Genomic DNA, 26,883 nt, shown 5'->3' with positions numbered 1-26,883 from the left:
CTTAGTAAAGGTCCTCACGTTGTGGTGACCCCCAACCATAACGTTATTTTCATTGTTACTTCTTGAAATTTGCTACTGTTATGAATCGTAATGTAAATATCTGATATGCAGGATGTATTTTCATTCACTGGACCAAATTTGGCACAAATATCCAAAAAGCCTGAATTTGAATACTAGTGGGGTTGGGAGGGATTGATTTTGTCATTTGGGAGTTATAGTTGCTGGGATTGATAGTTCACCTGCAATCAAAGAGCATTCTGAACCCCACCAATAATGAAATTGAACCAAACTTGGCACACAGAACTCCCACGACCAACAGAAAATGCTGGAAGGGTTTGGTGGGCATTGACATTTGGAGTTGTAGTTCACCTAGAATCATAGAATCATAGAATTCTAGAGTTGGAAGAGACCTCCTGGGCCATCCAGTCCAACCCCATTCTGCCAAGAAGCAGGAATATTGCATTCAAATCACGCCTGACAGATGGCCATCCAGCCTCTGCTTAAAAGCTTCCAAAGAAGGAGCCTCCACCACACTCCGGGGCAGAGAGTTCCACTGCTGAACGGCTCTCACAGTCAGGAAGTTCTTCCTCATGATCAGATGGAATCTCCTCTCTTGTAGTTTGAAGCCATTGTTCCGCATCCTAGTCTCCAAGGAAGCAGAAAAAAAGCTTGCTCCCTCCTCCCTGTGGCTTCCTCTCACATATTGATACATGGCTATCATATCTCCTCTCAGCCTTCTCTTCTTCAAGCTAAACATGCCCAGCTCCTTAAGCCGCTCTTCATAGGGCTTGTTCTCCAGACCCTTGATCATTTTAGTCGCCCTCCTCTGGACACATTCCAGCTTGTCAATATCACTCTTGGTGTTGCCCAGAATTGGACACAATATTCCAGGTAATGTGGTCTAACCAAGGCAGAATAGAGCATGGGGAGCATTACTTCCTTAGATCTAGACACTAGGCTCCTATTGATGCAGGCCAAAATCCCATTGGCTTTCTTTGCCGCCACATCACATTGTTGGCTCATGTTTAACTTGTTGTCCACGAGGATTTCAAGATCTTTTTCACACATACTGTTCTTGAGCCAGGCATTGTCCCCCATTCTATATCTTTGCATTTCGTTTTTCCTGCCAAAGTGGAGTATCTTGCATTTGTCACTGTTGAACTTGGAAGCTTTTAAACAGGGGCTGGATGGCTATCTGTCAGGGGTGATTTCAATGCAATATTCCTGCTTCTTGGCAGGGGGCTGGACTGGATGGCCCATGAGGTCTCTTCCAACTCTTTGATTCTATGATTTCCTGGAGGATGGACTGGTTGGATTTTGTTAGTTTTGGCCCATTATCCCTCTAATCGGTCAAGATCCCTTTGAATCCTGCTCCTGTCCTCTGGAGTCTTGGCTCTCCCTCCCAATTTGGTGTCATCTGCAAACTTGATGATCCTGCCTTCTAACCCTTCATCTAAGTCATGAATGAAGACCCTGAGCTGGACCGGTCCGAGGACGGAGCCCTGCGGATGGCCCTCCGCTCATCACTTCTTTCCAGGATGAAAAGGAAGCCTTGGGGAGAATCACCGTTTGGGTTCGTCCACTTAACCAATTCCAGATCCACCTCACCATAGTTTTGCCTAGCCCACATTGGACGAGTTTCCTTGCCAGGAGGGTCATGGGGGACCTTGTCGAAAGGAAGCCAAAATTCCTTCTGTGAAAAGAAGCCAAGATTGTTGAACATCAAAGGCAAAACCTTAAATCACCGAGGGGATTTATTCAAGAAGGTTGACCATAAGTACCGTGTATTTCTTGCAAATGGGAACAAACAATGATGTGGATTACATTGTAGTTTTACACAGATAAGACTTCCCTACACAGCAAGGGCTTTTCTCCAATTCCTTAAATCCTGGAAGACAAAAGAGGAAGAGGGTCAGAAGTCTTCGCATCCTGATGAAACAGCTGTTCTTACCATTCAGTAAATCATCACATGGCATTTTACACACATACCACAGACCTTTATGTGGTATGTGACGGCTTTATACATGGACTTCACCAGATGGTCAACACCGAAATCAGATTGACTACATCCTTTGCAGCCAAAGGTGGCGGACATCCATCCAGTCGGTGAAAACAAGACCTGGGGCTGACTGTAGCTCAGATCACGAACTTCTTATTGCCCAATTTAGAATAAAACTAAAGAGATCAGGGAAAATACACAGACCAGTTAGATATGATCTCACTAACATTCCTAGCGAATATACAGTGGAAGTGAAGAACAGATTTGAAGGACTAGATTTAGTAAACAGAGTCCCAGAAGAACTATGGACAGAAGTCCGAGACATTGTTCAGGAGGCGGCAACAAAGTACGTCCCAAAGAAAAAGAAAACCAAGAAGGCAAAATGGTTGTCTGCTGAGACACTGGAAGTAGCCCAAGAAAGGAGGAAAGCAAAAGGAAACAGTGATAGTAAGGGGAGACATGCCCAGTTAAATGCGCAATTCCAGAGGTTAGCCAGAAGAGATAAGGAACTATTTTTAAACAAGCAATGCATGGAAGTGGAAGAAGACAACAGAATAGGAAGGACAAGAGACCTCTTCCAGAAAATTAGAAACATTGGAGGTAAAGTTCAGGCAAAAATTGGTATGATAAGAAACAAAGATGGCAGGGACCTAACAGAAGCTGAAGAGATCAAGAGAAGGTGGCGAGACTATACAGAAGATCTGTATAGGAAGGATAACAATATCGAGGATAGTTTTGACAGTGTGGTGAATGAATTAGAACCAGACATCCTGAGGAGTGAGGTTGAATGGGCCTTAAGAAGCATTGCTAACAACAAGGCAGCAGGAGATGATGGGATCCCAGCTGAACTGTTTAAAATCTTAAAAGATGATGCTGTCAAGGTGATGCATGCCGTTTGCCAGCAAATATGGAAAACACAAGAATGGCCATCAGACTGGGAAAAAATCAACTTATATCCCCATCCCAAAAAAGGGAAATGCGAAAGACTGCTCCAACTTCCGTACAGTGGCCCTGATTTCTCATGCCAGGAAGGGAATGCTCAAGATCCTGCAAGGAAGAAGACTCCAGCAATACATGGAGCGAGAGTTGCCAGACGTTCAAGCTGGGTTTAGAAAAGGCAGAGGAACGAGAGACCAAATTGCCAATATCCGCTGGATAATGGAGAAAGGCAGGGAGTTTCAGAAAAACATCTACTTCTGCTTCATTGACTCTTCTAAAGCCTTTGACTGTGTGGATCATCATAAATTGTGGCAAGTTCTTGGTGGGATGGGCATCCCAAGCCCCCTTCCCTCTCTCCTGAGGAATCTGTACAAGGACCAAGGCGCAACAGTCAGAACTGACCACGGAGGAACAGACTGGTTCAAGATTGGGAAAGGCGTACGGCAAGGCTGCATCCTCTCACCCAACCTTTTTAACTTGTATGCAGAACACATCATGCGTGTGCGGGGCTTGAGGAATGCAAGGCTGGGGTGAAAATGGCTGGAAGAAACATTAACAACCTCAGATATGCAGATGACACCACCCTGATGGCCGAAAGCGAGGAGGAGCTGAGGAGCCTTCTAATCAAGGTGAAAGAAGAAAGCGCAAAAGCCGGGTTGCAGCTAAACATAAAAAAAACCAAGATTATGGCAACAGGAATGATTGACAACTGGAAAATAGAGGGAGAAAATGTGGAGGCCGTGACAGACTTTGTATTTCTAGGCGCAAAGATGAGTGCAGATGCAGACTGTGGCCAGGAAATCAGGAGACGCTTCCTTCTTGGGAGGAGAGCAAGGTCCAATCTCAATAAAATAGTAAAGAGTAGAGACATCAGACTGGCAACCAAGATCCATTGTCTAGTCCAAGCCATGGTCTTCCCTGTAGTCACCTACGGATGTGAGAGCTGGACCTTAGGGAAGGCTGAGCGAAGGAAGATCGATGCTTTTGAGCTGTGGTGTTGGAGGAAAGTGCTGAGAGTGCCTTGGACTGCGAGAAGATCCAACCAGTCCATCCTCCAGGAAATAAAGCCCGGCTGCTCACTGGAGGGAAGGAGACTAGAGACAAAGTGGAAGTCCTTTGGCCACATCATGAGGAGACAGCAAAGCCTAGAGAAGGGAATGATGCTGGGGAAAGTGGAAGGCAAAAGGAAGAGGGGCTGATCAAGGGCAAGATGGATGGATGGCATCCTTGAAGTGACTGGACTGACCTTGAAGGAGCTGGGGGTGGTGACGGCCGACAGGGAGCTCTGGCGTGGACTGGTCCATGAGGTCACAAAGAGTCGGAGACGACTGAACGAATGAACACCACAGACCTTACACTCATCCCAAACCCCCTATCCTAAACAAAATAAACCCTCATCCCCACACCCATGCACCCTTCACCATGACCTCCCACACCGAAACACTATGAAGCCTTTAAGCCTATTTATCTATCCTTATTCATGGTAAACCTAAATTCCTAATGGAGCTCCTCTATATTACTGACTCTCTATTCAGATATGCCATGGCCAACTTCCATTTTTCTAGAAACTAACTAGGAGGAAGGGGCACCTTCCATTAACGAAGTAAATGAAGCTATTCAGATTCTTGCTATTTCCGATCATTTTTTCAAGAAAATTTGAAAAATAATTTTAAAATCAAAACGCCAGCGCCCCCCTATATACGAAACAAGTTTAGAACCCTTTTTTTTCTTGATCAACCAAGCCTAGTCTTTATAGGAAGCTTCCCACCAGCGTGGAAATCACCTATCAGACAGACGTAAGCTGTTTAATCTCAGCAGACTGAAAGGGGTGTGTGAAGTCTCGGCCTGTTTATTTCCCTGTTGGACTGTTCCATTTTGCCAAGTTTTAGAGTAGGAGCTTAGGCTCCCCTTATAGGCCGAGCTCTTTGGTTCAGCCCATTCTGCCTCAGAGCCTAGCGAAAGACTTTTTGGCTCCATTCCTTTTGATCATAGTTTATAGATAGTTGCCAGAAAAGTGTCTGGTCTGGCTGGCAGTCCGTACAGGCCATCCTTATTAGGCCTGGGCAACAACGGAAAAATTTGTTTCTAAAATCGATTCGTTTTTTGGGGTTTTTTGCGTTTCGTTATTTAAAATAATTACAAAATTTTCCTTTTAAAAAGTTCGATATTTACGAAATTTCGTAAATGTGAAAAAAATTACAAAACATTAACGAATCGATTTCCAAAACAATAACGAATCGATTCGTTAATGGCGGACGCGACCGCGAAATACGCTAAAAAACCTCCAAAAACTTCTGAAGCTTCCCTCTCCCTCTGTTCTTGACTGTTGGTGTGATATTATAATTTTTTTTCACTAATTAAACAAAAAACAACCATAAAACTTGCCCCAGACATGCGGAAATAATAACGAAACGACCTCAAAACAATAACGAAATGAATACAATAACGAAATACGAAGCATTTACAAAACTATTTAAAAATTCGTTTTTTAAAAAAATTGCTCCAGAATGGTTCGTTATCGTTTTGTAATTGAAAAAATTAACGAATTATTAACGAATTACGAATTAACGAAACGAAACCGCCCAGCCCTAATCCTTATCACATATTTGCCAAAGCTTATAGATAGATTAGTTATAGATAGATAGTTCATAGATAATATATATTTGCCTTAGAGTATTTGTAATAAAGAATAGATAATATTTGCCAAAGTTTATAGATTTTAGAGTAGTTCTATTTGCCATAGTTCATAGATAATACATATTTGCCTTATAGAATAGATAGTACTTGCCCCAGAGTTTATAGAGTATTTACCTCATAGAATAGTTATAGTCATACATTCCCCATAGTTTATAGTTATATTTACCTCATAGAAATTATAGTAGTTCGTTACCTCAGAGTTTATATTTCACTGTTCTAACACCATCATAATCAAACTGTACTTTTATACCTTGATTGTTCAGTAAACAATTGTTGAATTTAATCTTGTTTTTAGAGTTTTATTTTTGGGGGCATTAAAGTAATTAGGGCATACCGATGGTCACTGGGAAAATAGCCAGACACATTTAGTTTCTCATTAGATCTTCCCAGTGTGCCACCATCAATCAAGTCAAGTGAGTGCTACATGTGATTGTTTCTGAGTCTGGGATTTTTATAGTCTTAGATTGTCATAAACAAGTGCACACAATAGGCTTGGGCGGTTTCGTTCGTTAATTTCGTAATTCATTATTAATTCGTATTTAAATTAGCTTACGATCCAATATTGAGCCATGCAGGAATTGTGTGAGGAGTAATTAAAAATCGAAACAATTTTTCCAATTTATTTCGTATTGTTTCGTAATTGTTTCGTAATTGGTTCAAAATTGTTTCGAAATTGTTTCGTAATTGGTTCAAAATTGTTTCGAAATTGTTTCGTAATTGGTTCAAAATTGTTTCGAAATTGTTTCGTAATTTTTCGTAATTATTTCCGTATGTCTGGTGCAAGTTTTATAGTTGTTGTTTGTTTTATCAGTGATAAAAAATAAATTATCACACCCACAGTCAACAACAGAGGGAGAGGGAAGCTTCAGAAGTTCCCCCTGTCCCATTTGGAGGGTTTTTTAGCATATTGCGCAAACGCGTCCGCCATTAACGAATCGATACGTAATTTTACGAAATTTCGTATATTTCGAACTTTTTTAAAGGAAAATTTCGGAATTCTTTAAAAAAACGAAACGCAAGGCCCCCCCTAAAAACGAAACGAGTTTAGAACCAAATTTTTCCGTTGTTACCCAAGCCTAGCGCACAACCACACAAAATCAAACTGTCCCCCTTTCTGCCTCTTTGCCATCTCGCCCTGCAACACCTAGGGATCCAATTAGTTCCTCAAAAATCCAATTCACAATGGAAAAAGAAAATGAAGGAAGACTGCCTTTTCTAGATGTCCTAGTCATTTGCAAACCAGATCCACAATTGGGTCACACTGTTTACAGAAAACCCACACACACAGATAGATATCTACATAGAAACTCCAACCATCACCCAAGTCAAAAAAGAAGCACCATTAAAGCCTTGGCAGACCGTGCAAAGAGAATCTGCGCAGCCCACCTCCTCCAAGATGAACTGAACCACCTCTACTGGGCTCTCCAGGCCAATGGAGACTCCACCTCAGACATCAGAAGAGCTGCAAGACAACCAAGAACAAGCCATGAGAGTCAAGACCAAGATCCACCCAGAGGGAAAGTGTTCTTGCCATACATCAAGGGAACCACAACCGCATAGGGAAGCTGATGAGGAAACACAACAGACAAACAATCTACAAACCCACCAAGGAAATCCAACCAATGCTCCGTTCAGCAAAGGACAAGAGGGATCCTCTCACCTCTGCAGGAGTCTACCGTGTACCGTGCAGCTGTGGACAAGAAGTCTCCAGAGGGACCACCAAACGCAGCAGCGTTGCTCAAACACAAATCAAGGAACATGGAAGGCACTGCAGACTCCTTCAACCAGAGAAGTCAGCCATAGCAGAGCACCTGAGGAACCAACCTGGACACAGCATATTGTTTGAGAACACAGAAATCCTGGACTACTCCAACAACCACCACGTCAGGCTACACAGAGAAGCCATTGAAATCCACAAGCATGTGGACAATTTCAACAGAAAGGAGGAGACCATGAAAATGAACAAAATCTGGCTACCAGTATTAAAAAACTCTAAAATTACAACAGCAAAACAGCAGAGAGGAAACAACCAGGCACATCTTAACACTTCTCAACAAAAGATTCCCCCAGGCTCAGGCAGGCCTTCAAATGCTAATGAAGGTGGTCAGTTGAAACATTCACACCCAGCTCTAGCAGAGAAGAGCTTTTTGTCCCACCCTGGTCATTCCACAGATATATAAACCCATTGTCCTATTTCCAACAGACCTCACTACCTCTGAGGATGCTTGCCATAGATGCAGGCGAAACGTCAGGAGAAAATGCCTCTAGAACATGGCCATATAGCCCGAAAAAACCCACAAGAACCTAATTCCTCACCAGTTTTGCTGGAAATGTAGGCACAGTGTCCGTACTGTCTCAGTGACCATAGACTCCACTCTTTGAAATTGAATGGGTTGGAATCACTCCATAGCCAGCGGTTTGTCTGCAAGAAGCAGGAAAAGGAAAATCATTTGGAGAGGATAAATGGCAACACAATGCCTGAAAGCAGAGTTGTGCCTGGCCTGTGTGTTGAGCACAAAGGTGTGAAAGGAGTGTGGGGTTGACATCTCCCCTGATTTGATTGGGAAATTGCACTCCTGCCGCTCCACCCCACCCCACCCATGCCGTTGAGTGGCATGCAATGGTCCATGGATTTGATCTCCTCCTTCCTCATCTCCTACCTTTTTCTTCTTTGGTAGACTGACTCCTCCTTTTTATTTGTGAGGTTGTGACCACTGGCCATTATTTCTGCTGCCTTCATTGCTGCATAACATAGAATCATAGAATCAAAGAGTTGGAAGAGACCTCATGGGCCATCCAGTCCAACCCCATTCTGCCAAGAAGCAGGAATATTGCATTCAAATCACCCCTGACAGATGGCCATCCAGCCTCTGCTTAAAAGCTTCCAAAGAAGGAGCCTCCACCACACTCTGGGGCAGAGAGTTCCACTGCTGAACGGCTCTCACAGTCAGGAAGTTCTTCCTCATGTTCAGATGGAATCTCCTCTCTTGTAGTTTGAAGCCATTGTTCCGCGTCCTAGTCTCCAGGGAAGCAGAAAACTAGCTTGCTCCCTCCTCCTCCCTGTGGCTTCCTCTCACATATTTATACATGGCTATCATATCCCCTCTCAGCCTTCTCTTCTTCAGGCTAAACATGCCCAGTTCCCTAAGCCGCTCCTCATAGGGCTTGTTCTCCAGACCCTTGATCATTTTAGTTGCCCTCCTCTGGAAACATTCCAGCTTGTCAATATCTCTCTTGAATTGTGGTGCCCAGAATTGGACACAATATTCCAGATGTGGTCTAACCAAAGCGGAATAGAGGGGTAGCATGACTTCCCTAGATCTAGACACTATGCTCCTCTTGATGCAGGCCAAAATCCCATTGGCTTTTTTTGCCGCCACATCACATTGTTGGCTCATGTTTAACTTGTTGTCCACGAGGACTCCAAGATCTTTTTCACACGTACTGCTCTCGAGCCAGGCATTGTCCCCCATTCTGTATCTTTGCATTTCATTTTTTCTGCCAAAGTGGAGTATCTTGCATTTGTCACTGTTGAACTTCATTTTGTTAGTTTTGGCCCATCTCTCTAATCTGTCAAGATCGTTTTGAATTCTGCTCCTGTCCTTTGGACTATTGGCTATCCCTCCCAATTTGGTGTCGTCTGCAAACTTGATGATCCTGCCTTCTAGCCCTTCATCTAAGTCATTAATAAAGATGTTGAACGGGACCGGGCCCAGGACGGAACCCTGCGGCACTCCACTTGTCACTTCTTTCCAAGATGAAGAGGAAGCATTAGTGAGCACTCTCTGTGTTCGTCCACTTAACCAATTACAGATCCACCTCACATGTTTTAGCTCCAGTGTCTAGATCCAGGGAAGTCCTATAAAACCCAATACGGTGCTGGCCCAGCGTACCTGTCCGAACGTGTCTCCTTCTATGTCCCACCGCGGAGTTTAAGATCTTCTGGGGAGGACCTGCTCTCGGCCCCACCTTTATCACAAGTGAGGCTGGTGGGGATGAGGGACAGGGCCTTCTCAGTGGTGGCCCCTCGCCTGTGGAATTCACTCCCCGGGGAAATCAGGTCGTCAACATCTCTCCTCTCCTTCAGAAGGAAGCTGAAGACACGGATATGGGACCAGGCATTTGGGTAATCTGGCAGACTAACAAGGTAATGACGACTAGAGTCGGAAAGGACTATGGTAATGCTAAATGGATTGACGGATTTTAGAACTTGATGAACGCGGGCTGTAGATCGGTTTTTTAGTTGATATTGTATTAGGTTCTTGTGGGTTTTTTTCAAGCTATAGAGCCATGTTTTAGAGGCATTTCTCCTGACGTTTCTCCTGCATCTATGGCAAGCATCCTCAGAGGTAGTGAGGTCTGTTGGAATTAGGACAATGGGTTTATTTATCTGTGGAATGGGTGGCGTGGGACAAGGAGCTCTTCCCTGCTGCAGTTAGGTGTGAATGTTTCAGCTGACCACCTTCATTAGCATTTGAAGGCCTGCCTGAGCCTGGGAAAATATCTTGCTGGGAGGTGTTAATCTGTGCCTGGTTGTTTCCTCTCTGTTGTTTTGCTGTTGTAATTTTAGAGTTTTTTAATACTGGTAGGCAGATTTTGTTCATTTTCATGGTCTCTTCCTTTCTGTTGAAATTGTCCACATGCTTGTGGATTTCAATGGCTTCTCTGTGTCGTCTGACATGGTGGTTGTTGGTGTGGTCCAGCATTTCTGTCTTCTCAAATAATATGCTGTATTGTATTAATTGTATGTTTTTAACTATTGTGTTTATTATTATTGCATTTTTATTGTAATTGTTGGCATCGAATTGTGCCAGATGTAAGCCACCCTGAGTCCCCCCTAGGGGGTGAGAAGGGCGGGGTAGAAATGCCCGAAATAAATAAATAAATAAATAAATAAATAAATAAATAAATAAGGCATGCTCCCCATGTTCTATTCTGCTTTGGTTGGACCATACCTGGAATACTGTGTCCAATTCTGGGCACCACAATTGAAGAGAGATATTGACAAGCTGGAATGTGTCCAGAGGAGGGTGACTCAAATGATCAAGGGTCTGGAGAACAAGCCCTATGAGGAGCGGCTTAAGGAGCTGGGCATGTTTAGCCTGAAGAAGAGAAGGCTGAGAGGAGACACGATAGCCATCTATAAATACGTGAGAGGAAGTCATAGGGAGGAGGGAGCAAGCTTGTTTCCTGCTGCCCTCGAGATTAGGAAGTGGAGCAATGGCTTCAAACTACAAGAGAGGAGATTCCACCTGAACATGAGGAAGAACTTCCTGACTGTGAGAGCCGTTCAGCAGTGGAACTCTCTGCCCCGGAGTGTGGTGGAGGCTCCTTCTTTGGAAGCTTTTAAACAAAGGCTGGATGGCCATCTGTCAGGGGTGCTTTGAATGCAACATTCCTGCTTCTTGGCAGAATGGGGTTGGACTGGATGGCCCAGGAGATCTCTTGCAACTCTATGATTCTAGGATTCGAGACTGTGCTCGGTCAGATTCACTAGGAATTCTACACCAACACTACTCTAGTTTCTGTTTCACTTGCTTCACCATCGACAGCTCCTTGGAGAACCAGGGAGCTGACTTGGATCTGCTTTGTGAAAGGAAATGCTCGGAAGCAATTGTGTCAACTGTCCTGGCCATCTCCATATTAGACAGGTCTGCCAGAGCTTCCACAGAATCACCTAATGATTTGTTGTTATTAAATCGTTCAGTCGTTTCCGACTCTTCGTGACCTCATGGACGAACCCATGCCAGAGCTCCCTGTCGGCCGTCACCACCCCCAGCTCCTTCAAGGTCAAGCCAGTCACTTCAAGGATGCCATCCATCCATCTTGCCTTTGGTTGGCCCCTCTTCCTTCCATTTTCCCAGGCATCATTGTCTTCTCCAAGCTTTCCTTTCTTCCCAAATCTTTGCCTCTAATATCCTTCCCTCTAATGAGCAGTCGGGCTTTATTTCGTAGAGGATGGACTGGTTGGATCTTCTTGCTGTCCAAGGCACTCTCAGAACTTTCCTCCAGCACCACAGTTCAAAAGCATCTATCTTGGAAGGTTCAAAACATGGTGGAAAATGTCCTCTTGTCACCAGGAGATTATCTGGACTCTTTCAGCTTTATGATTGAGGTTCTGGATTTGAGCCTGCCACCTTTTGACTCTCGCTTGCTGAGGTGTTCCAGTGAGTGACTCTGTAGATCTTATAAAACTATTTCTTGATTTAAGCAAGAGTCCAAAAGTGGCAGGCTCAAACCCAGAACCTCGACCCATGGCTGGTACCAAATGAGAGACTCCCTCTTGGGCACACAGAAAACTGGTTGACTTGGAAGGCGCTGAACAGAGAACGCACTCTGGCACCATGAGATGCAGAGCCTACCTTAAGAAATGGGGCTACAAAGTGGAATCCACGACATGTGAGTGTGGAAAAGAGCAAACCACAGACCACCTAGTTTTTTAATGCAAACCACTGACCACCTGCTGCAATGCACCCTGAGCCCTGCCACATGCACAATGGAAGAGCTTCTTGCAGCAACACCAGAGGCACTCCAAGTGGCCAGATACTGGTCAAAGGACATTTAATAGAATACCAAGTCTGCAAACTTTGTGTTTTGTTTGTTTGTTTTTAATGCAATACAGCTGTTGTGTTGCTCGCTGGGCTTGCAACGAATTGCTTTTAAAACAGGATGTGCAACTTTAGCCCAGTGGGAAGCCAGGGGGCCCGAAGAGAAATCCTTAAGGATTTCCACCACAAACAGTCTCTAGAGGGCTTGAAAAATATAACAAAGTCTTTTATTGGTGAACAATCAACATAAACTTCTTTTGTCTTCAAAAGGTTAAACAAATGCTTCCAGGCTTTGTGGAACTGGTGGCTTCTAACTGTTACTTTTACTCTAAAGGAAAATCCCTTTCCAAACTTCTCCCAGGCTAACTGTGATCCTAAACCTAACTGATGTGGGCTCCACTACCGGGTTGAACTGCGTCTCAAAGCACCGAGTGGATCTACCAGTAGGCTGTAGTCACTTCAGCTGGAGTTCTTGATGTTTAAAGCTGTTATTCCCTCCGAAATTCCTCGGGGCTGTAAGGCTGTTTCCCTGGGAACCTTTGGGAATCTTTAGATCAGTGGTTCTCAACCTGGGGTCCCCAGACGTTTTTGGCCTTCAACTCCCAGAAATCCTAACAGCTGGTAAACTGTCTGGGATTTCTGGGAGTTGTAGGCCAAAAACATCTGGGGACCCCAGGTTGAGAACCAATGATTTAGATGCTCTTAAGACTGTTCTCCCCCGGGAAGTCTTAAGGGTTGAAGCCTTTGTACAGGAGAAGTCTGTACACATCCTGTACATTGACTTTCCTTGCTGAGAGTGACTGAAAATGGCTCCCTTCCCTTCACAATTGTCCTGAACAGGGGGCGGATCCAAACTTAATGATGATGGACAGGTGGCCTGCCCTATAACTGCAAACTTTAACAGGAAACCACTAGGCCTGGGTAACAACGGAAAAAATTGTTTCTAAAATCGATTTGTATTTGGGTTTTTTTTTTGTTTCGATATTTAAAATAATTACAAAATTTTCCTTTTAAAAAGTTTGATATTTACGAAATTTCGTAAATGGTAAAAAATTAACGAATCGATTTCCGAAACAATAACGAATCGATTCGTTAATGGCGGACGCGACCGCGAAATACGCTAAAAAACCTCCAAAACCTTCTGAAGCTTCCCTCTCCCTCTGTTCTTGACTGTTGGTGTGATATTATAATTTTTTTCCACTAATTAAACCATAAAACTGGCCCAGACATGCGGAAATAATAACGAAACGACTTCAAAACAATAACGAAACGAATACAATATCGAAATACGAAGCATTTACAAAACGTTTTTGAAAATTCTTTTTTTAAATAATTGCTCCAGAATGGTTCGTTATCGTTTTGTAATTGAAAAAATTAACGAATTATTAACGAATTACGAATTAACGAAACGAAACCGCCCAGCCCTAGAAGCCACCCTTCTGCAGAATCCCAAGCCTTGGACTGCAAGCAAACACTTAATTCAAGGCAAATAAAGTGGGAGCTTCTGGTACAGCTGTCCCAACACAACAGCTGTTTTGGCTCGCTCCTGACATGATAAATAAAGAAGCTCTATGATTCAGTGATTCAATGAAACCCAGAACTTACCTGACGGGGGTCATGCAGTCCCACCCAAAGTTCCCTGACATTCGGATAGTTTTGTTTGAGCATCGCTGCTATTATGACAGCTTCTGACTCACCAACGATGGAGGCCAGATGGCCACCAAGGCCTCTGGACTGACAGTCCACCTGGAACGAGACGACGAGGTGTGATTAGATTTATTTTGACCTGTTTTGACGTTACTGTTTTTATGGTTTTCATTAATGCTTTATTTATTGTTTTAATTGTTGTTTTATTGTATTTGTTATATGGAACAGCATCGAATTGTCGCCAAGTGTAAGCCGTCCTGAGTCTCCCGTTGGGGGTTGAGAAGGATGGGGTAGAAATGCTAGAAATAAATAAAAACATAATATTCGTTTGTGAGATTAACATAATTCAAAAACCACTGGACGAATTGCCGCTAAATTTCGCCACAAGATACCTACTAACCCAAGGAGTGACCATCACTTAAAAAATTGATTTTGTCATTTGGGAGTTGTAGTTGCTGGGATTTATAGTTCACCTACGATCAAAGAGCATTCTAAACTTCACCAATGATGGAATTGAACTAAACTTGGCATACAGAAAACACTAGAAGGGTTTGGTGGGCATTTGGGAGTTGTAGTTCCCCTACATCCAGAGAGCTCTGTGGACTCAAGCAATGATGGATCTGGAACAAACTTGGCACGAATATTCCATATGCTCAAATATGAACACAGATGGAGTTTGGGGGAAATAGACCTTGACATTTGGGAGTTGTAGTTACTGGGATTTATAGTTCACCAACAATCAAAGAGCATTCTGAACCCATGAATGACAGAATTGGGGCAAACTTCTCATACAAAACCCCCATGACCAACAGAAAATACTTAAGGCCATCCAGTCCAACTCCCTTCACCAGGGCAAGAAAACGCAATCAAATCCCTCCTGACAAAGAGCCATCCAGCTATAAGTATAGATAGATATGTTTTCATGTGATATATGATAGAAATATAAGTTTTTAAATGTATAGTTTAAATGTGAATTGAATATAAAATTATTAGATAAAGGTGTAAGTAAACAATATTGCTTTCGATTGGGTTAAAACACTCACCTCCAGCAATATTTTTAAAGGGAAGAGGCATATGCAGTGAAATTGCTACTCTATGTTAAAGTTTTGGTGTATAGCTCTATGTTTACATATGGCAGATAGGGAAGAATAGGCACAGACAGGGTAGCAACAGCAGAGATAGGATTCATTTGCATATGTGAAGCCGATTGGTCATATGCAGATTAGTGTAGGCCCAGGATTTGAAAAGGCTGCTAGGCCAAAATGACAGTTGGGGAGAGCAGAGCTGAACATTCAAAAGGGGCGGAGCCAAGGTTCTAAAAGAGGCAGTTAGAGTGAGGGAGTTGAGAAATGACAGTTAGGAATCTGTGTGTGAAGAGGAGAGTTGGTTTTTGAGTGCCTGATAGAAATAAGCAGTTATGAAGATGTGTTAAAGACTTCTGATAAAGAGAAGCAGTTAGTTAAATAGAGCTCGAGTTTTAAGGAATATAAAGAAGGCTAGTGTTGCCTTAGTTCAGAATATAATTCAGCCAAGAGTGTGTAAAGCAAGTAATATGTTTTTGAATATGAAACATTGATAGTTTATTCATAAAAGTTAACCAAGTAAATGATACTGACTGTAAGCCTCAAGATTGCAACAAAACACAAATGTAACCACAAGCATTGGAGCCAGAAGTTATAAATAAACTGTATTACTTTGTTATACACAAGAGTGTTTCATTGCCTGTGATATAAAGTACAAAGGTTTAACAGCATATGGAATGTCCCAGCCAATATAAAAGAAGAAACTGAATCAGTATAAGGCAGCAAAGAGGTTTTTAAAAAGAGGAAATAGTCTCTCTCCCTCGCCTCAAATAAAACCTTTATCACAAAGCTCAACCAATTTTCCAATGTTCATCTGTAAAGTTTTGGAGGATACATGTAAATGAGCTACTGCAGAGAGGAAGAAAATAATGTTAAATAAAGGTGTGTTGGTACAGAAGAAAGCCAATGAACAAAGTGGACAGGAAAAGAATCAACACATTTGAGATGATTTTGCGAATCCTGTGGACTGATAAAAATGTTCTAGATCCTAGAACAAATCAGGTCTGAACTCTCCCTAGAAGCCAAGATGATACAGGCTGTTGCACTGTATCAGGAGAAGACCGGACTCAATCATTATGGGGTTCCACCATGAGGCCAGAATAAACTCCATAGCCAGGACAATTGGATTCCATGTCCAAGACACAAGCAGGACTAACTTCTGCATCTGACCATGTTTCATATCCTTCAATGACTCCATAGCAGACATCGTGAGAAAACTTCCACTCCTTTGGGCAGTCCGCTGCTTTGGTACCTGCCAAGGGAAGAGGAAAGAGAGACCATGATTTCATGGAATCTTAGAATGGAAGGGGATCGCTAGGGATCTCTAATCCAGCTGATATGGAAATTAGACCACAATACAATGAGAGGGAATGGCCTAGTAAGCATTTATGCCAACCATAAATAATAAACAAAGTTCCAGATTAAACAAATTCACCATTGAAGCGGAGACATAGGACAGAGGCATTTTTTTTTCATCTTGGCCAAAATGTGATGCTTATGAGCTCCTGCTCCAAAATGACAAGCATAAGAGACCATGTGCTCTGCACAACAGTTGTTCTACAACCAAGTCCAGTATTTCACTTTGAACCATCCCTCTTCTATTTCTGGTTGACTGAGGTCCGATTATGTGACTGGAAATTGTAATTAAAAAATCAATGTGCAGATTTGATAATATGATGTGTGGGAATGAATGGAAGAATGGAAGGATGTATGACTTGAGTTAATAATTTTGGAGACACCAGTAAAATATTAAGGCCTGCAATGACTAACTACCTGCTTTCTGGACTGTGATTACAACCTGTTAATAAGATCTGAAGAGTAAACTCTGATAAGAATTAGGACAGCAATAATAGAAATGTTTACAATGTTAAGAAGGAAGTCGACACAAGCCTTGTGTTTGTCAACACCAATCAAGAAGATCAACATCTGGCCAGGAAACTGAGATGGATCCAGGATGGAAGACGTCTATCATTGATTTACAACTTTGGGATGACATCAGCAGAATATTCCTATAAAAGACTCAGTCTAATAATGCTCAAAGTGTGGCAGACCTGAGGAGTCTGGTTCACCCGCCATGCTGCTCCATGGGAAGGAGAGAGAGAGTGTTCCTGTGGAGAGTGGCAGATTTGCAAGGAAGCAGTCTGGAATATGGAGAAGGCATGTTCTACTAAGCAAGGAAAAGGAAGCCTGACACCATTACTGATGTTACTGAAGTTGCAGTGAGCAGTTCGAAACGCAACTCTGCTATTTGTATATACAATGTAAATAAAGCTAATGGATTTATAGTTTTACGACTCTGCTGGAGCAGTTCTTATCGCCTCGCAACCATAAATCTAACAAGATTGGCCCTTTCTATGCTTTTCTTCCATTATTAGGTGAAGACTTTCATCACTTTGATGACTTCCTGTAACATGAAGAAACATCTCAAGATCACAACAGAAGGGGCTCACCTTGCAAGAAGAAGAAGATAACAACCAAAAAGGAAAGGAGAAATGTGTGGACTGTTCCCATCTCTACACCTTTGGAGTCTGAATAAAAGAAGGGAAATGGTTAAGAGAGTCTTGCATGATCCCACTTGCAATCTTTCCAATTTCCCTTGTATTATTGTAACCATTTTTCTACCTTTGCAAGTTTCTCTGGGCATTTGTATTGTCTTCTAGTGCGATTCTATGGTCAACTACCATAAAGTCATGTTGGAAAACCTAGAGATTCCTAGAGGGTGTTCTTTCAATTTTCTTTAAAAAGGGTTTCGTCTCATTCTCATTCCCCCCAATTTTGCTGGGATCTTGTGAATATGGGGGACTCCCTCTGAAGAGGAGCATCTTAAAGAGCTGAGGATGTATTGGTTAGCTTCAGAGGAGAAGCTTGAGAAGAGACATGGGAGCTATGTTGAAATATTTTGAAAGGCTGTCACAATGAAGAGGAGGAGGCTTGTTATTTAGTGGAGCTGGCATAGCACCCCTTGCTATGCCAGCTCCACTGGCTGCCGGTCCATCTCCAAGCCCAATTCAAAGTGCTGGTTTTGACCTATAAAGCTCTATACGGTTCTGGCCCAGCATACTTGTCCGAACGCATCCACCCCTTTTTTCATTCTGCCATCAGAGTTTCTATCAGATGGACGTGAGTAAGAGACTTGGCTCTAAAAGCCCCTGATTAAATTACCTCTCAGCACCAATTCTGAGTTGTTGTAGGTTTTTTCGGGCTGTATGGCCATGGCCTAGAGGCATTCTCTCCTGACATTTTGCCTGCACTTTGGCAAGCATCCTCAGAGGTGAACCAATTCTGTGAACCAATTCTGAGGTTTTTACCCTTGAGACTTATGCTTCATGTTCAGACCAACCTGAACGACGTTGGAAGTCTCAAGCGCCTTCAAACTGGTTCTTTTGGCATCAGAGGAAGATCCTGAGTCTTCAAACATAGGCCATTTGAACTGGGGTTGTGGTTTGCTCCGGCATTCACAGCCATTGAGGAAAGAGGAAACTTGGAAAGGCTTCTCAGCTTCAAACTCCTTGGACTCAGGACTAACTGAGACTGTAACGTATATTTTTTTCACCCCTCTAAACTTTCATGCTCATTTCTTTGAAGAAATAGCTCTTTGAGTTACTTACAGTGTTTTGGGTCTTTGGGAGTTCCAGTTTCCGAAAGGAGGGCAAGAAGCAATCCCCTGGGGAAAGATGTCACGTCCATCCCTCTTTCACTAGAGGGGGACTCAAGAGCTATAGCCCCCAGGCGCGACAGCACAAGTAGAAATAAATGTATGCAGCATTTTAGAAGGGCAATGACTGGAATGGCAATTTGATGGATGACACTGTTTTATTGTTTTAATGATTGTTTTAATGCTTGTGAATGTATTGTTTTAATTTGATTTATGTCTAATTGTAGCATATAACTGTAATTTGTATTGGCATTGAATTTCGCCTTTACTTATGTGTAAACCGCTTTGAATCCCCCTCGGGGTGAGAAAAGCGTTATGCAAATAAATAAATAAATAAATAAATAAATAAATAAATAAATACTGCTGCCCTGGCGGCTAGGACTCAATGGAGTCCAGGCATAGCCCCAAGATTGGCCCAAAGCATGTCCCCCTTTTGCTATTTGCGGATGATGCAGCCCTACTATCCCTCTCTCATGTGGGCTTAAAAAGACTCCTGCATAAATTTGTTGATTTTTGCGAGACGAACGAACTGCAGGTGAACTATGATAAAACCAAAATCTTGGCGTTTGGGAAAAGCAACAAAAGACAAGTCTGGAAGATAAAGGGCCACTATATTGAGCAAGTAAAACATTTCAAATACCTAGGTCTCTGGTTTAGCAACAACTTGTCATGGTCCACCCATTTAAAATATGCACTGGCCCGGGCCAAATCGAGTGGCAGTGCGACCAGGAGGTTCTTCCACTCCAGTGGTAATCAATATATCCCCCTAGCTCTGCAAGTCTTCAAAGCAAAGGCGGTGTCACAACTTCTCTATGGAGCACCCATCTGGTTAACCCCCAATAACAGCACCATCAGATCTTTTCATTCGAAATTCCTCCACAAACTATATGGTGCCCCCAACTGTGTCCCGTATGCAGTTCTTTGTCTTGAATCTGGGCAATATTCTATTGAGGCTACTATCTGGCTAATCGTCATTAAATTTTGGCTATCTATACACTATCAAAGTCCCAGCGACTCTCTGACTCAACTCACCTTGAGCGAACTCCACCACTCCAAATGGTGCTCAACTGTCCTAGCAAAGATCGGGGAATTGGGCTACGACAGCGATTTCCTGACCCTACTATCTTTTCCCGAGATTTTTACCCTAATCAAAAGGAGGCTGCTAGAAAGGGACCACAACCAATTGTTGAGCTTGACTCAATGGAGTCATGGGTTCAAATTACAGGCAATGAGATTCCACAAGGGCTGTGTGATTTGGCAAAAAAGTGCTGGCTTAGGTCCCATTTTCAGCCCCCCCCCCCCCTGTTTACCAGGAAATTCCAGAAATCAGGAGAGGGGTTCTGTTTTCGTGCCAGTAAGATTTGGACTATTGGTGCTAATGGGGAAACTTTAGAGGCTCGTTTGTTGGATTTTCTTGGTGGGTCTGTAGATAGTTTGTATGTTGTGTTTCCTCATCAGCTTCCCTATACAGTTAGTGGTTCCCAATGCTCTGTTCAGCAAAGGACAAGAGGGATCCTCTCACTTCTGCAGGAGTCTACCGTATCTCATGCAGCTGTGGACAAGTCTCCAGAGGGACCACCAAACGCAGCTGCATTGCCCAGACACGCGTCAAGGAACATGGAAGGCACTGCAGACTACTTCAGCCAGAGAAGTCAGCCATAGCAGAGCACCTGATGAACCAGCCTGGACACAGCATATTATTTGAGAACACAGAAATGCTGGACCACACCAACAACCACCATGTCAGGCTACACAGAGAAGCCATTGAAATCCTGCAAACACTCTGAGAAGCACTTTACCCATTGGGTTGCTCTTTACTTGTGACTTTAAACCCTCCAGATAGATACATCCCCTGTTCATGTCCAGCATTTATTTTTAAAGTTTTAACTATTACATTTGGCCCAGACGTAGGTTTTTCAACTCTTGTGTGTTATTGTTTACTTATGAGTTATATTAATTGTATTGTTTATTTTGTTTATTGCTTGTTATATTATTATTGCTTGTTTTTGATGTGCTGTTGGGCTTGGCCTCATGTAAGCCGCTCCGAGTCCCTTGGGGAGATGGTGGCAGGGTATAAATAATTTTTTAAATTATTTTATTATTAAGCATGTGGACGATTTCAACAGAAAGGAGGAAACCATGAAAATGAACAAAATCTGGCTACCAGTATTAAAAAAAACTCTAAAATTACAACAGCAAAACAACAGAGAGGAAACAATCAGGGACAGCTAATCACCTCTCAACAAAAGATTGCCCCAGGCACTGCCAGGCCATCAAATGCTAATCAAGGTGGTCAGTTGTGTGCCGTCGCGCTTGGGGGGCTATTATTCTCAATAAAGGAGGGATGGACGTGGCATCTTTCCCCCAGGGGATTGCTTCTTGCCCTCCTATAGGAAACTGGAACTCCCAAAAACCCAAAACGCTGTAAATAGCTCAAAATAAGTTTTATTTATCACAAAGTCATTTCTTTAAAGTAATGAGCTGGAGAACTTTAGAGGGGTGAAAGAAAACATACCTTACAGTCTCAATTAGTCCTGGGTCCAAGGGGTTTGAAGCTGAGAAGCCTCACCAAGTTTCCTCTTTCCGCAATGGCCGTGAATGCCGGAGCAAACCACAACCCCAGTTCAGATGGCCTACGTCTTGAAGACTCAGGATCTTCCTCTGGTGCCAAAAGAACCAACTTGAAGGCGCTTGGGAACGCCTCAATGTTATCCAGGACGATCTGGACATAAAGCATGAGTCCCAAGGGTAAAAAACCTCAGAACTGGTGCTAAGAGGTAACTTAAATCAGGGCCCTTTAGAATCAAGTATTTTACTCATGTCCATGTTGCAGAAACTCTGATGGCAGAATGAAAAGAAAAAGGAAGTTCTCCCCTCTTGTAGGAAGAGGTGGAGCCAAACAGTACTGATTGACAGCTACAAGCAACCAATCCATACAACTATACATAAGCAGGGTAAAAAGGGGCAGGATTAAGCATGAAACAACAGTTTAAATCTTACAACTAACAGTTCTATACATAGGTGGCGCCACTCGCGCCATCACAAGTTGAAACATTTACACTTAACTCCAACAGACAAGAGTTCTTTATCCCACCCTAGTCATTCCATAGATATACAAACCCATTTTCCTAGTTCCAACAGACCTCACTACCTCTGAAGATGCTTGCCATAGTTGCAGGCGAAACGTCAGGAGAGAATGCCTCTAGAACATGGCCATATAGCCCGAAAAAACCTACAACAACCTAGATGCAATAACTAGGATATCGTGTCTATCAAGGAATAGTGACAGTGAGATGGATGACACAAGGACATCCCATTTGGACCAGTGCGACCTTCTCCTGGCTGGCCCATCTGGACACAAATAGGATGCTACAGAAGGTCCAGATGTTGCATCAACGACAATCATCACAGTCGATCTAGGGCCAGTTTAGAGCATCATAGAGCAGTTGAAGTACTTTGGCCACATCATGAGGAGACAGCAAAGCCTAGAGAAGACAATTATGCTGGGGAAAGTGGAAGGAAAAAGGAAGAGGGGCCGACGAAGGACAAGATGGATGGATGGCATCCTTGAAGTGACTGGACTGACCTTGAAGGAGCTGGGGGTGGTGACGGCCGACAGGGAGCTCTGGCGTGGGATGGTCCATGAGGTCACGAAGAGTCGGAGACGACTGAACGAATGAACAACAACAACAGAGCAGACCACTTCTGGAAGGTCTTCAATGAAGTTTGGCCTCAGATTAATTAGCCAGAATAGAGACAGCTTTCAGTGACTTAAATAAGCGTATCACTGCAATACACTTGTTGTTGTTCATTCGTTCAGTCATCTCCGACTCTTCGTGACCTCATGGACCAGCCCATGCCAGAGCTCCCTGTCGGCCGTTACCACCCCCAGCTCCCTCAAGGTCAGTCCAGTCACTTCAAGGATGCCATCCATCCATCTTGCCCTTGGTCGGCCCCTCTTCCTTTTGCCTTCCACTTTCCCCAGCATAATTGTCTTCTCTAGGCTTTGCTGTCTCCTCATGATGTGGCCAAAGTATTTCAACTTTGTCTCTAGTATCTTTCCCTCCAGTGAGCAGCCGGGCTTTATTTCCTGGAGGATGGACTGGTTGGATCTTCTCGCAGTCCAAGGCACTCTCAGCACTTTCCTCCAACACCACAGCTCAAAAGCATCTCTCTTCCTTCGCTCAGCCTTCCCGAAGGTCCAGCTCTCACATCCGTAGGTGACTACAGGGAATACCATGGCTTTGACTAGGCAATGGATCTTGGTTGCCAGTCTGATGTCTCTACTCTTCACTATTTTATCGAGACTGGACATTGCTCTCCTCCCAAGAAGGAAGCAATACACTTACCTCCTCGAAGTCTGGATATTGCTGGTGCTTCTTAAAAATAGCAATGTTTGCTTTGTCATTACAGGAGACCAAATCTTCCTGGCCATTTATATAGTAGCTGGTGATAGGCAATACATACAATGCATAAGTTAACTCATCTGCAAAGTATATGAAGTCCGTTTCAGGTGGAACATCCTTGCCATGAGTAATGACCGGGGAACCAGTAGGTTTCGTTGAGTACTAGAATAATGGCTTTTCGTAAAAGCTTATTTATGTTACGTATCATTCCTGGAAGCGATTGTTCAATGACATGGCATATGGTTTGCATCTAGAAAAATCCTGAGATCATTTCATGGTATCAGCAAAGTGTGAAATGCTTTCTCCTCCATAAGAAATGCATTTGAATTATTTTATGGTCCTCCAATAGACCATTGAACAGAATCTGTACTCGGACCTGGATCATTACGTCCCAGTCACGGAAGAGGATATTTCCTCCACACAAAGTGAAGTAAGGTTCCTGGTTGGAGTCATGTTCCTTACCTGTGGATTTATTGACCATTAAACACTTAACACAGTGTCATGCTCATGCTTATTTAAGTTCAGAAATGGCATTCTCCTGTTGCTGTATTTCTCCATGTGCCAGATATAATAAACTAAAAATTATATGGGGTCATCTGATGATGATGATGATGATGCCTAGAAGGTCTGGTGCAAGAGGACTTTGGCAAGTAAAACAAGCAGTTGAAGGAGAAAACCATGATGCCCTGGCAGAATATGTCAAGGAAAACAAAAAACTTGCCGTAATTGAAGTCAATAATATTTCTTTATCGTGTCATCAGCAACCATACCATTGTGTTACAATTCTAACAGAACAAAACAAACACACAGATTAAAAAGAAAAAGAAAAAGAAACACACAGATTTGGCAAACTTGGTAGTTGGTTAAATGTCCTTTGACCAGTATCTGGCCACTTGGAGTGCCTCTGGTGTTGCCGCAAGAAGGTCCTCCATTGTGCATGTGGCAGGGCTCAGGGTGCATTGCAGCAGGTGGTCAGTGGTTTGCTCTTCTCCACACTCGCATGCCGAGGATTCCACTTTGTGGCCCCATTTCTGAAGGTTGGCTCTGCATCTCGTGGTGCCAGAGCACAGTCTGTTCAGCGCCTTCCAAGTCGCCCAGTCTTCTGTGTGCCCAGGGGGGAGTCTCTCATCTGGTATCACCCATGGATTGAGGTGCTGGGTTTGGGCCTGCCACTTTTGGACTCTCGCTTGCTGGGGTGTTCCAGCGAGTGTCTCTGTAGATCTAAGAAAACTATGTCTAGATTTAAGTCGTTGACGTGCTGGCTGATACTCAAACAGGGGATGAGCTGGAGATGTCTCTGCCTTGGTCCTTTCACTATTGGCTGCTACTTCCCGGCGGATGTCAGGTGGTGCAATACTGGCTAAACAGTGTAATTTCTCCAGTGGTGTAGGGCGCAGACACCCCGTGATAATGCAGCATGTCTCATTAAGAGCCACATCTACTGTTTTAGTGTGGTGAGATGTGTTCCACACTGGGCATGCATACTCAGCTGCAGAGTAGCATAGCGCAAGGGCAGATTTCTTCACTGTGTCTGGTTGTGATCCCCAGGTTGTGCTAGTCAGCTTGCGTATGATGTTGTTTCTAGCACCCACTTTTTGCTTGATGTTCAGGTAGTGCTTCTTGTAGGTCAGAGCACGGTCCAGAGTGACTCCCAGGGATTTGGGTGCGCTGCAATGCTCCAGTGGGATCCCTTCCCAGGTGATCCTCAGAGCTCGGGATGCTTCTCTCTTCTTAAGGTGAAAGGCGCATGTCTGTGTTTTAGATGGATTAGGGATCAGCTGGTTTTCCCTGTAATAGGCAGTAAGAGCACCTAAAGCTTTGGAGAGCTTCTTTTCAACCATCTCAAAGCTCCCTGCTTGAGCGGTGATGGCACGATCATCAGCATAGATGAAACTCTCTGTCCCTTCTGGCAGTGGCTGGTCATTTGTGTAGATGTTGAACATGGATGGAGCAAGCATGCTCCCCTGAGGCAGGCCGTTCTTCTGTTTCTACCATCTGGTTCTCTGGCCCTGGAACTCAACAAAGAAGCTCCTGGGGGACATGAGAGAAGCCTCCTCGCAGGATTGCAAGACATCCGGGCGTCTCCTGGGCAACGTCTTCGTAGACGGCCAATTCTCTCGATCCAGAAGCAGCCAGAGACGACTTGCAGCATGCAAACAAGCAAGTCAATAATTGGAAGTGTCTTAAGGCACAGCAGACAAAGAATCAGGACAAGGAAACAGCACAACAAACCAGCTGGCACAACAAAGCATGGTGACTAAAATGGATTCCCCCGGCACCCTTTCCTAAGATGGCTGCCAAACTCCTTGGGCCTACTATTTTCCAAGGCTTCTTTCAGCCTAACCGGTAGGGAATTAACTACACTCCCCATGCACTTTTGGGAACTTTTGTGAATTTTCTTCAACTTTCATAAACTTTTGGGAACTTTTAACCAATTGTATTGTCTAAGTCTTTCATGGCTGGAATCACTGGGTTGTTGTAGGTTTTTTTCGGGCTATATGGCCATGTTCTAGAGGCATACAAGAAACGTCAGGAGAGAATGCCTCTAGAACATGGCCATATAGCCCGAAAAAACCTACAACAACCCAGTTTTAACCAATTTTTGGAGACTTTTGGAAACTTCCATGGACTCTTTGTCAGAACCCCTATGAACTATGAACTCCTTTTAATAACTTTCACAGACTTGAAAGTCCATGGATTTTGATGGACTTTGGGGGGGGGGGGGGGTGGTGGCGGCATGATTTTCCTTGAAGCCCTGCATGATTCCCATTAACCTTGTGAATTCGTTGCATGTTTCCTTGCCCCATACCCATTCTTAATGTGTGTGTAACTATATGAAAGGTAAAGCCACTGCTTTCACAAAACCAGCAACCCATGGCCCTTTGAGTTTTTCAAACTTCCTTAGCCCCTAATCTCCTGATAAAGGATTTTCACCAAGCCTACTATCATGGACAATAAAAACAAATGGGTCTTATCAGATAAGACTTTGGAGGGCGAAGCCAGACCATCTGGGATGATACGAGTCATGGATATTTAAATTACTCAACACAAAAGGTGACTTCCTATCTGCGAGGAACCAGGAATTTCATCACAGCCTTTCCATTGTGTCAACCCCAACCAGCTGAAACCAACCTCAAGAATTCATCAATGAACTCCATATCCCAGGACTATAAAGACAAAGGACCTAGCCTCTAGGGACAAGACCAAGGTGTGATTTCAAGAAACCAGACAATAACTTTGGCCAGGCTTGAGAGCCTAAAGGCTATCGCCCAGCCATTTAGCAAACATTAGTCACCTTAATCCTGTCATCTCTACATTTCCTTCATTGTTTTCCACCTGGCCCACCTCCTGCCTCCCCATTGGCTGAGAATCATAGAATCATAGAATCATAGAATCAAAGAGTTGGAAGAGACCTCATGGGCCATCCAGTCCAACCCCCTGCCAAGAAGCAGGAATATTGCATTCAAATCACCCCTGACAAATGGCCATCCAGCCTCTGCTTAAAAGCTTCCAAAGAAGGAGCCTCCACCACACTCCAGGGCAGAGAGTTCCACTGCTGAACGGCTCTCACAGTCAGGAAGTTCTTCCTGATGTTCAGATGGAATCTCCTCTCTTGTAGTTTGAAGCCATTGTTCCGCGTCCTAGTCTCCAGGGAAGCAGAAAACAAGCTTGCTCCCTCCTCCCTGTGGCTTCCTCTCACATATTTATAGATGGCTATCATATCTCCTCTCATCCTTCTCTTCTTCAGGCTAAACATGCCCAGTTCCCTAAGCCGCTCCTCATAAGGCTTGTTCTCCAGACCCTTGATCATTTTAGTCACCCTCCTCTGGACACATTCCAGCTTGTCAATATCTTTCTTGAATTGTGGTGCCCAGAATTGGACACAATATTCCAGGTAAAGTGGTCTAAC

The 26,883-nt window shown here is 43.6% G+C and overlaps 1 pseudogene; it reads right to left on the bottom strand.

Moving 5' to 3' along the window:
* Positions 1-1,820: 1,820 nt before the first annotated feature.
* LOC137097107 (regenerating islet-derived protein 4-like) lies at positions 1,821-23,041 on the bottom strand (annotated as a pseudogene).
* Between the last annotated feature and the right edge of the window lie 3,842 nt (positions 23,042-26,883).

Source organism: Anolis sagrei, chromosome 5, assembly GCF_037176765.1.
Source record: "Anolis sagrei isolate rAnoSag1 chromosome 5, rAnoSag1.mat, whole genome shotgun sequence".
NCBI lineage: Eukaryota > Metazoa > Chordata > Lepidosauria > Squamata > Dactyloidae > Anolis > Anolis sagrei.
Note: the sequence above shows the minus strand (reverse complement) of the source record. Positions and strands in the feature narration are given on the sequence as shown.